The sequence below is a fragment of the Papilio machaon genome, chromosome 1, assembly GCF_912999745.1.
Source record: "Papilio machaon chromosome 1, ilPapMach1.1, whole genome shotgun sequence".
NCBI lineage: Eukaryota > Metazoa > Arthropoda > Insecta > Lepidoptera > Papilionidae > Papilio > Papilio machaon.
Genome location: NC_059986.1, coordinates 3507247 through 3519460, shown reverse-complemented (window position 1 = coordinate 3519460; position 12214 = coordinate 3507247). Strand labels below are relative to the sequence as shown.

Genomic DNA, 12214 nt, shown 5'->3' with positions numbered 1-12214 from the left:
CAAAGTATACATCTTATCTGCGGTAAGTCTGGATACGCTCTTCCTTAACATACTTTAGTTTTAATATTCTGTTTACGAAAAGCACTCTGGGATACACAAAAGATTATCCACTTTTCACTGAAGCTAGACATAAGAAGTGTTTGTGGAAAGCTTGCAACATTATACAAACTGCTAATATTAGCTAGTGGTTTTGAGAATTACATATTATATTGTGTAATATGTAATACGAAGTACAGCATAAGCTGCAATGCGAACCCCGACTACACGTGGGTTCCCACCGAGAATCACATACATACATACATACATACATACATACATACATACATACGTAACAAAACATTCCCATCCCTCTCATTCACTTTGAAAAAACAGAGATAACTATATATGTTTTATGTAAGCAATTTTGATAGTGGAAACTTTCAACAAATAAAAATGTAAAAGTTATTTTATTACAAACATTAAGAAATCAAAATGTAAGTTTATCTAGAGTACCTTGTCTCGTATTTCAAGACTCCTCCCTTCCACTTGAATGTGAATAGTTTTGCAGGAAGAATACAATAATTCTTATCGACTACTCAAATTAAGTCAACAACTCTAAAGCTTCACTAATTGATAGCTGTTTTTTAATAGAACGATATATAAAATAACTAACAAAATCTTCTTCTTTGTTAAATAAATTTGTACCTACAACTGAAACTAGGGGGTCGAGAAAAATAACAGGTTTCAATTGGCTTGGTCACAAACCTTTCTTACTTCTACATACAACTATAAACATATGTTCCTATTTCTGTACGTCTCTTGTTCCGTCGACTAAAGGTAGGCAACGCATCTGCAATTAAAGATGTCTATGGTCAGCGATCGCTTCGCTATTTTGGCGAATCCACCTGGCGCTTGTTCATTTGCCACCTTATAATATCAAAAAAAAAAAACTTGAACGGTGCAATTCCTTTTATCACTCCTGTCTTTGTTATAAGCCAATTTATTTTTATTAATTTTAATAAAAGTTTTTATTACTCTCCTAAGTTTTATTACTAACTATCAAAATGTTATTATTATTAGTTTTAGTTTCGATATAATGTATTTGGATAAAGTACTTTACGTTATCTTTATCTGAACACCCATCCATCACTGTTTGTGAATCAGTGCTGGACATAAACCTAAAAATACCTACTACAAATAAGGGTTAAGTCAATGACCCCATTTTACTATATAACATACCTATTATTAATTCGATCGTAATGCCAAATTTTGTTTTCGTAGTCAAAAAGACAGGAAGTATTTACCATTTAAAGAAATAAATCTTTAAAACATTTTGTTAAAGCAAAATTAGTAATAAAGTAAAGAGAATTTTAAACAATATGCGTTAAAACATTTGTAAAAAACATTTCCCACTCTATGATTCTGTGTTTGCGTGATATCGTTGTTTTAGTGAAAACACTAAGATAAAATTCCATTTCATTTCCTTTTGTTGATTAAAGTCTAGAAGCACGCCTACACCGCAAATGAAATAATACTTTCCTTACAGCGAAATTAATCTTGCAATTTATTCTCTATGTTTTTTCTGCTGAAAAAACATCCGTATTGTTTGTTGTACCGCCTTTAACTACGTAAGTTTGATCAATTAAAATGATCTATGTTATAAAAAAACTTACAGATGTTCTGGAAGTTTTTAGAAAAATTTCTTAACGGCAACGTTATAACAAATATCACGAGAAAAATAGTAATACTCCAAATATATTTGGATTGAGAAGACTTAATCGAGTTGAAAGAACTCAGACAATTTAAAATAAACAAGAACATATTCGAATCAGGAAAATGTACTTCGTGACTCTCAGATGTTCAATATAAATCCTATTCCAGCGAGGTCATATTATCAAATAGGCATTGCTTCTGTCGCAAGATCGTGCGCATTTACAAGATAAGCTATTGAATATTGTGGATATGGTGCATTGCAGTTCAAGATTTTTTCTAAAATCATTTTATAAAACAAGATAACATGTTTCTATTCTTGTGTTTCTAGTTTTATCTTTTGTTACACTGGACTATTAGAATTTAAACATTACCTGTAGCCTAGACGCCTTGATTAGTTCAGATCCGCGTCATTCTAGTCGTGTTTTATACCGGAGTGTCATATTGATAGTTTATTGGCTTTAAATTTATGATCGTTGTGTATATTTACGATAGTATTTATTATGAGCGTCGATGGATTTAAAATAAACCTTTGAATTTATTAAGAAAAATTATTTTGTTTCATATCAGACTTTAACTTACTCGAAAATATACATTTATTTTCAAAGAGGGATCGCGACACAGCGTAACTACTATATAAACTGGGACTATTATAATAAAGCTGGTAGACCATTTTACATTTACGTTACCCAAAGCAAGATAAGTGCCAAACTAAGTCGCCAACATTTGGTCCCGGCTGACCGATAAAGACGCGTTACCCCCGCGTTGATGTCCCTAACTATTTCCTAATTTTATTGTAACAGCGGATTCGCATTAAGTTTGTATATATCAAAAGCTATATTATCCTTATCTCGCTATGATAATAACTGCCGAAAGTTCTCATTTTTAGTACTCATTTTATTAATTGACATGTAACTCATAAGATTACATTTTATTACGATTTTAAATGAATAAGAGCACGCATTAGTAAAGCTTATTGGTGTCAAATTAAGCTTTTAATGGAGTCAAATCTTCATTTTTGTACATATTAAACATTATTTCATATTTTAAAACACTTGATTCTGATATAACAAATTTTAAATGTTACTCGTAGCTTAAGAAATTTAGTTCCCGAACGCAGCGTAAAGTGAAAATCTAAGCCGCACGTTTCTTGCTCGAAACCAGTAATTGCTGTAACTTTTAGTGAATTCCATTTCACACATATGTTTGTGATAATGCACTTTTGCAGTAAAGCGGTCTTGGTTTAAGCAACTGCTATTATTACGGTGAAAAAATACAATTGTTACTTACTTTTATTTTTGTTGATGATGAAATGTAGAGGTTTTTTATATATACTGTGGAAGATCTCTCGCTCGTAAAAATGTGAACACAATCATATGCCTTTTTTCTTGGCTTCAGAATTATTAATTTGACATTTTAATGGCACCGTTTTTATAATAATAACTTCCAACAAATCTGTAACCTGGAACGTAATTACTTTTCTTATGCGACATGAAGTCCGAAAACTTTGTCCACCAAAACTACAAATTTGTCGTTGTAATTCTAAAGAAAAATTTAGTTTACTTGATTAATAATGATTAAAGCTTTCACTTTCATTAATACAAATGATGTCGGCTGAAGATTTGGAGAGCGGCCAACAAACTACTTTACAATGATATCAATAATATGTTACGGAAACCTTAAATTCAAAATAAATAAATATTTTTTCTCAAAATCATGTAAAATATTTTTCTTTATTTTCATATCAAGTCCACCTTTTTCTTCACTAATCTAAATACTTGAAACATAAATTCCACCAAAACATTTTATGTAAGTTCAAATGGTTAATAAAACTCATACGTATTACTCCGAGGTTCATAATATATTTCTGTACAAAAATATGAGCCTGAGCCTTTATTTGAGCTTAGATTTGTGTTAGTAGACATAGGGATTTCGTGATAGGAGCATAAACTATTCCTCATAGGCGTTATGTTTCATTTCATGGGCAATAAATGTCCAAGCCATATTTTGACTTGGCTCTTAAATCATTAAGGTAATTCCAGATGAATAGTTCCCAGTAGAATAGCTAACGGAACCATTAAGCACACGCATTTTTGGAAGCCTGGTGGTTTAACATACAACTCATTGTCACGTATGCATAAAATAATTCGTTTTGAACGGAAAATTTTTATATTTAATAAATGCAACAAAAAACTTGGCTTGCGTTTAGTGTGATATTCATTTCCTCTTGGCATAAGCAAAGGGGTCGCAGCGCGGAATGCCAAACCGCACCCAGCAGCCTGTTTCTTGCTCTGAAAGACTAATTGGCACAACGTTTACTGAATTCCACTTATGCACTTAGAGAATTAAACTGCTTCGGGTATACTAAGTACTGTGAGGGTATCCCATTTAACTTTAATATGCCAACAATAATAAATACAATGTTAGATTTATAGTAAGTAATCGCTCTATACGTTTCTATTTAAAGATCAACTAGACAGTGGTTAAATAAAGCTTTTGAAAAGTCAATTTGATCATTATATTAATTTCCATGACTATTTTAAAGTATTCTAAAACATAACATTAATAACAGTTTCTTATTATCATAACATGTGAATTTTATGATTTTAGTAATATTTTTTTTCTCTCGGCCGGCCAACTAAGCCTACCTAAGTGTATGTATAATACGGTTTATAATGTATTACTGCAGGTATGGTTACATCAGGTACATTGGTTAATCACGCTAATTTTCAATCGTCTATAACGATTAACGCTTTTCCTTAAATGAAGACAAGTGGGGCGACTCAAAAACTTGGAGTACCGCCAACGACTGCTCTATAATTGTTTTCAATAGAATGTAAATTCTTTAACTTCCAAAATTAATTGACTTAAGACATAAATCAGCGATTTCCTAGAAGTCTTAATACTTTGAACGTCTTAACCATTGTCTACGAGAATCAGAAATTAATCCAGTTTTAGCGAGAGTATGCTGATTCAAAAAAACAGAATGGATATGATTCTAACTCAAAATTCAGCAGTATTTAAACTTATTTCAAATAAATCTAAAATTTACAATAAGAACCAAACAAAATTTATTAGAAAGTCCAAAAAGCGATGTTAGGCTCTGGAACTCAAGAAGTACATTTAACTGAAAGAATAAGAACTAATAAATAGGCTGAGGTTGAAACTTTAGCAATATCTTCTTAAATTTTTTAACTTATTTTCTTTAAAACTGAAAGATCTTTTATGGTAAACCGCATACCACAGCTTGTCTTAAATAATTTTATTATATTTTAAAAGAGTTTTGTACTTCTTAAAGCTTAGCTTTGAACTTATTGTTTCTTAGGAAAATAGAAATAAAAGTAGAATAGAATAGAAGTATTTAAAGTCGGGCTTACAATTCAAGAACTACTATTGGGAGAAAATTCGACAAATTCAGAAACACAGATATAAATAGTAATTAGGAAATGAGAGAGATATGGTCATAAGCATAAACATTTCACCTCACGTACAGATTAATAAGACATCCTTATAAAAAGGCATATGAAAACAAGACGAGAAAATATTTTGGTACGTAAAAGCTCTTTCGTTTAATGCTGGCCTGAATTTCATAAGGTACGAAAGCTCTCGACGAACGGTCAAATTAGCTTGAGACTCGTTTTTCATCGCTAATTAAAATGAGAAATTATTTGCTCTTATAAAATGTAATTTGACTTCTCACACGATATAAAGGTATACAGGATTAAAGGAAAAGACCATTTCTTTCGTGAAAATGTAAATTATTAATAGTCTGTCGTCCGCGACTCCTCCTGCGTGAATTAAAACCTTAATTAGAAGCTTATATGTTCTTCCAGACTGTGGACTACGTGTATGCAAAATTTCAGCGAAATCCGTTTAGCCATTCTGGTAATACCTTATAATAAACATCTATCCATCCATCTAAACTTTAGCATTTATAAAATTAGTTTATGTACAATAGTAAAAACTTAGTTTATTACTTACTACGTTATTGTAATACGTTAATGTCGTCTTAAAAGACATCTCTGTCATGATCTCGAAAAAATAGAGATATGTTTTTGAACAGGTGTTTCGACTTGCGGTTGCAGAAACAATTTAACTAAAAATTCATACACTCATCTAGTGTAACAACGAATTTATATTTAAACGTGTTTCAAAATTTCTTTCAATTTAATAATATTATACTTTCTGTTCTATTTGATTAATATTGTAACTTTCAGATGTACTCCAGCATGTTTCTAAAATCACATACATGTGCTCATACGTATGTTTGTAGCACAGGGAATCTTGTAAGAGAATACAGCTACGGCTGTTATTTATTTTACTGCAACATCTGTGCTGAGTACATCTATTACTTGTTAACAGAAAAATACTGAAATCATTTTGTTTCCGGTCGTTTAATTTTTTAACTATGGCTTAAAGAAATAATTGACCATTTTAACACTAATGCAATAATCAAAATATACAAATATATGATTCCAGAGAATAGCTATTGATTAACTTCTGCAAATTAAGAAGACGAACTACTATCACTATTATTGGTAACAATATCTTCATCAATATACAGAATCTAATTAAAGTAATGAATTTCTAGTATTGCACAGATGTAGAAATTTTAATTGGAACAAATCAATAGAGCAATCAGTTGGCGCAATGAAATCAGAACTATCAATAAAATAAATCACTCGGATTAATCGTTTTTCGGGTAGCAGGTGATTTGCCGGTTGTTAATGGTCGTAATTCGTCGTCACTGTTTCGATTATTATTTACGAACGATCAGTCTCCTTACGTGACAGTTCATACGTAACTCTATATGTAATTTTATAGCTTACTGATTAAGTGGAACTCTATGAACTCTCTTTTAATTTTTTCCTGTAGATATGATATCATCTTGTAACAAATGTGAATGGAAACATTACACAAGTTTGCAAGTGTGTTAACACAAGCTTAGGTTAAGTACTAAGTCATAGTGACGTAAGCGCAACATTATGCAGTGCTCCGTCTCACTGCGACCATTCCACCTCAACCTCCCCTTCCCCTCCGTGACTAAATATTATAAATGGTCAACTTCCCCGCCAAGATTTACTATACGTGGTCGCGAAGTAATTCTAAATGTTCTCTATGACTGGCATATAATTTATTAAAAACATAGACGAATATCAAGAACGTTTAAACTTAGTATAGTCCATAAATGATGATAAATTCATCTAAATATGTATGCTTAAAACTTTTACTCGTAACTATAAAACTTAAGGTGGAATAGATAGTTGTAAAAGTCAATCTATTGTTAATAGTATTTTTAGGAAAAATAAAAGATGCCAATGTCGATGCAACAAGAAACTATGTTCTGTTTCAATATTAAAACCATAAAAAACACTATTTAAAACTAAAAATCTCGTACGAATTAAAACGAAGATAATTATTAATTTATTTTTGATAACAAGATATGAATCTTATTACACGTGGATTCACTGACTTGTGATAGTACACTTATATAACAACACTGTCTAGAATATCAAAAACTAACAAAAAAATCTAACAAGATAACCACTTACTTGAATTTATGGGTCTCACAAAGAGAGCAAAAGAAAGAGCATTTACGTATCACTGAAAGTTCCAAATGACCGTGAAAACTGTTACAATAAATAATTTAAACGCAAATATAAATCATATTACGCATGTAAATATTATAAGAATTAAAATAATTAACCTTTGTGAAGGCCACCACGATGTCTTTACAGTTGGATTGTCGCCAATGTAATAATAGAAAAGCAAATTAATTGATGTCTGAATGTAGACACAGGAAATAGAATATTGATATGAGAAATATTGTTAAACGAAATAGAAACTAGAATATATAAACAAGTAATAAATCGTGAATCAAATCTCTATTTATTCTCATACAAAAATAAGAAAATAATCCTATATCTAAATGTCATCAAAAATCTTTTATTTTATCAATAGTCGTTGGTAATTGTTTACCAAGACTATTGTAATATAACTCGAATGTATCCGATAGTAAGACAGAGCTAGTTTGAATGCTCCTTTTATCCTATCTGAATAAATTTAACTAACAATGATAACAGTTTAGGATTTGTATAGTTTCAAGAACAATAATTTTGTTACATTCACCTGAAAGTGATAGAATAATAGTCTATTTAAGTTAGAAGGAGTGAATACATTCTAATTAAACACTTTTTGTTTTACTCCAAAAAATACGGTGAGACGCTGTTTAGTTAAACACGTGTTTTAACCCTTTGACTGCCGTTGATTGATATTATTGACGTCAACGTGGTGATATGTTTCACCAGAACTGTGTATGTATCACCACGATGCTTTCGGTATAAGTACTCAATTATTTATTGGTAAAGATCGTATTACAGAAGCCTACATTATTAAGTTTATATAATGAATTGTCATTGATTTTTAAAAAATCAGAGCCGGGTGCTAGAGCTAAGGTATAAAAGGGTTGACGTATTTTTAAGTTAAAATATATTTGAAACATTGTCTACGTTCTTTATGGTAAGACCCTTTATTTTTACAAACAGATAAAAAAATAACTCACCTTCAAAACATGACCGCTGAATTTTCAAAATCGTCGGTTGAAACTTCTCACAATCTAGTACCAGAAAATAAACTAATAGTAATTGTTTTTTAAACACTGTCACTTATATTAAAAAAATGTTAATAAAATTGAATAATACTAAAACTAAACCACAATGAGGCACTTTAAGAAATTTAATGAACAAACATTTACGTAAAATATTACTACTTTACATTATTTTACAGTTAGAGAAGGTATTGTTTTCAATAGTTCACTTGACCACAATCTGAAACAAAAGTGAAATTAAAATTTTATTTATTGTACCATAAATTAGGATAAAAAAAACTACAATACTTACAACTAAAATATTAATCGTTGTAAAAATAGAATATTTTTATTATTACCTACCAAAAAAAATACTAATACTAATAAAAACTACTGTCGAAAATGCTGACTAATTTCTGACCTCTTATTAACACATCGCCACAAAGCCAAGAACATGACAAGACTGTATCCAATGTAATATATTCGGATTTGTATTATCTACTGTCCATACCCGGCGTTAATATCTATATCACAATATACTTCATATCATTTCAAAGAATTTCCCAAAAATTTTTATCATCAATCTTTGCCACGCAAAAAGTCTGTAGACGTTTGATTTATCTATTTGAATATTAGCTCGCCATCGCCAAGCCACTTGGAAATGGGTCAGACCCCGGGACGAGATAATAACGCGAACATATATGTGGCGGGCAACTCATCTAGTATTTTTAATAATACGGAACATAAAAATATATTTTGCGCGCTCCTCGTGAATTAAACTGTAATAATTTTGCCATATTAAACTAACAATCATTTGATATTACTGACCTTATTATTTAATTATGAAACAATTTTCAAACTGCAACATACATAGATTTATTGAAGGTAATATTGAAAAATATCGCTAAATATAAAGCAAAATAGTTGGTACCACAGTTGTTTGTTTAATTAAATCTAACTGGCTTTCGGAACGCGAAACGACGTTTCAGAATAAGCGACTCGAAGTCAGTTGTTAGGCACAGTAATAGCCTAGAGAACAATTATACGCCGGGGAAATTGCATCCCCGATAGCAACTCATCAATTGCTCCAAACGTTAACACAATGACTGAAATGACAATTAACCAATGCTATTAATTTTGGGAGCGTCGGTGGCTCAGTGGTTAAGCACTGGACGAATCTATAGATCCTGTATTCGTCGCTAAGTACCAATGAGATTTTCGGTTTTCGAATTTGATATATATTACGAAGTTCTTGTGGTAAAGGAAAACATCGTGATGAAACTTGCACATTTCTGCGATGAAATTTCAGAAAGAGCGTGAACGTAGACCAGAGTTGTTAACCAGGGCCTTGTCGTCCCTATCTTAAGTTAGACTTCTGGTATAATATGTGCTAATGAGATTCGTTTTGTCCATTCAAATCAAATCACTACACATTGCTTGCTGAATTAGTTCGAGTTAAGCAATTCACAGACGTTTGAAATCATTCGAATAATTTCATTAATCTGGAACTAGCTGGCGTAAACAAATGTAAGGGGAATCGGAAAATTTGAAGTTCACTTTAATGAATAAATTCTGAATAAATTTAAATCATTGCTTTGTTTGAAATTAGATTATTACAACTTTAATTTTCCTATAATTTTCTTAGTTGAAATTATAATCAACTTTTTCAACAAAATACATTTCGTTAAAAATAAGTTGGAAAAGAAAATAGAAAAAAATCTAAAGAGATCAATTCTTAAATCTTAAATTAGTTCCGATAATAATGATGAAATGAATTATTAAATAAAATTCCTTTAAAATCAGTACTAAAAAGTAAATTTTTAAAAGATAAACTCTAACTAGTGATAAAACATGTTTGAACAATATTATCAAGTTTAGAACCAAAAAAAAAAATATTTGTCTAAATTTAAGTATCAGAGAGAGCTGGAAGACAACGAGATTTTATGAGATCAGTGGCTTTGCGACACCTGAAGTCGTCCGGACACTCACGAAGGACGTACACTACGTTTTACTAACATAAAACTTTTTAGATATATTCTATCCACGATCAATTTTGCATAAGTTACAAATTTTCAAAGGAATTGGACTCGGAGCCCTATCAAAAGTCTTTAACATCGTTTGCCTACAAAAAGCTTCTGATCAACGATAAGTCATGTTTGACAAAAGCGCCAAAATATGCTATACATCATCAAATAATTCGACAAACGTTAGAAGTAATTCGCAGAGTGCCAAAATCATTTGTTAAAAGGTTACTAAGGAAGGCACTTAATGTAATTTTAGTTTGAGAAATCACTGATCGCGAAGTCTGGCTGAGACCAAACCAACCATTATTGCGTATTATCAAAAACGGGAAATTTTCCGAGATCAAAATGACTTTTCTTGTCCTCAGGGAATCACTTTTGTGAGCTAGATAGGCGTAAATTAGTGTAAAATTATTCTTAATGAAGAGTGGAATTAAATTCTTACATACTTGTGGAATGGCTACGTGTGACATCTCAAAATAAACGCTATCTATTTATATACGCATACCATTTCGTATTAATCATATGTTATTATTGCTCTGCAATGTAGCAAATATTTGTAATAATTGTATTGAATATTTCTTAATTTTTTTTTTGTAATTGTACATATGAAAAATTTTCATTAAAATATCGAGTTTTTGGGTCATGTATTTGTTCTATAATATTGTTTGACCAATCTAGCATCTTCCTAGCTCTACATCCATATTTATTCATTATTATATACAACAGATGTACCATGATGAATATTAGCATATTTAGAGCACTCGTATATTTACATATAACTATTTGACAAAAAATCTTTTGCAAAAAGAACTTAAGCAAAAAAAAAAATCTCGATTGGACTTTGTCTAGACTGAATTCATTTCAAAGAACAACGACGCTTACGTTATAACGGAGTCCTTACAAGAAAATCGTATTTCTAGACATTTCGATAGGAAATTAATTTGAATAGATAGCCTGATTTATATTATAACAGTACAGTAGAACAGTGGATTTCAAAATTAGCGATACGTTTAAAAGATCCTGGTTAATGGATTAAATTGTGCTTATGGCAGCCTTCTTTTTTAGAAACATGTGCTCAAATGTGTGCTGCATAGGGAGATTACTGATAGAAATAATTCCTGAACACCGGAATGTAAGAAGGATCTGCTCTGGAAGACTCCTATTCAATATTTTCCGTTAGATCTTTTCGTTTTCTCCAAAGACGAGCGATCAGAATGTCCCTAATTTAAGTGACTAACACAATATTTCTAAAATATTTTGTAACTGAAAGATGTGCGCGGTCGGTATTTGGCATCTCGCCAGTACTATTGGTCTTTTCTCCCTCATGACAACTTCTATGAGATATAAAACGCAATACTCCTTCATCGCAGAAATATTAGGTACACTGACGGCAAAATTTTAAAACCCTTTTTTATAATTATTGAACTATAAGCCAAACATCCTTCTTACCAGTTCGGGTAGATCACTTCGATACTACACAAGTCGCTTCAGCTTCAGGGTCACTGCCTCATAAAGACGTACGGCGATTGATAAGACGGAACCAAGAGCGAAGCGATCCCGACCCGCGGCCGCCTCCGGGATGAATGAAAAGTGCATGTGTGCAGGCCGCCTAGTGCGCCAATACCGTTGCAGGGTGTGAGGGAGTGCACCCGATCGCGACACCGTGACTTAGGGCGGGCGGCGTAGAGAGCGCGGCGCGAAACGAATAAACGCGACCTGCGCCGACCGCGTGTTGCGAGCGACTGGCGCCCGGGCCGCAGCTCACGCACCGCCTGCACCGCAGCGCTGCACGCGGCGCCACCGCCACCTGCCACCACGCTGCAGGCTACGCACCACGCGAATATCGATGTTTTTTTCTGAGAAAGCGAAGTGCGGCGTGTTAGCGGCGTGCTGAGTGCGCGGGGGTGAGCACGCA

At 32.1% G+C, this 12214-nt stretch overlaps 1 long non-coding RNA gene across 1 annotated transcript; it reads right to left on the bottom strand.

Annotated features, from left to right (window-relative positions):
• Positions 1-8265: 8265 nt before the first annotated feature.
• On the bottom strand, positions 8266-12056 carry LOC106714283. The gene is made up of 3 exons (XR_001357163.2): positions 11749-12056; positions 8464-8516; positions 8266-8305 (listed from the first exon to the last, which is right to left on the bottom strand). It is a non-coding gene; the product is annotated as an uncharacterized LOC106714283 (long non-coding RNA).
• Positions 12057-12214: the final 158 nt, after the last annotated feature.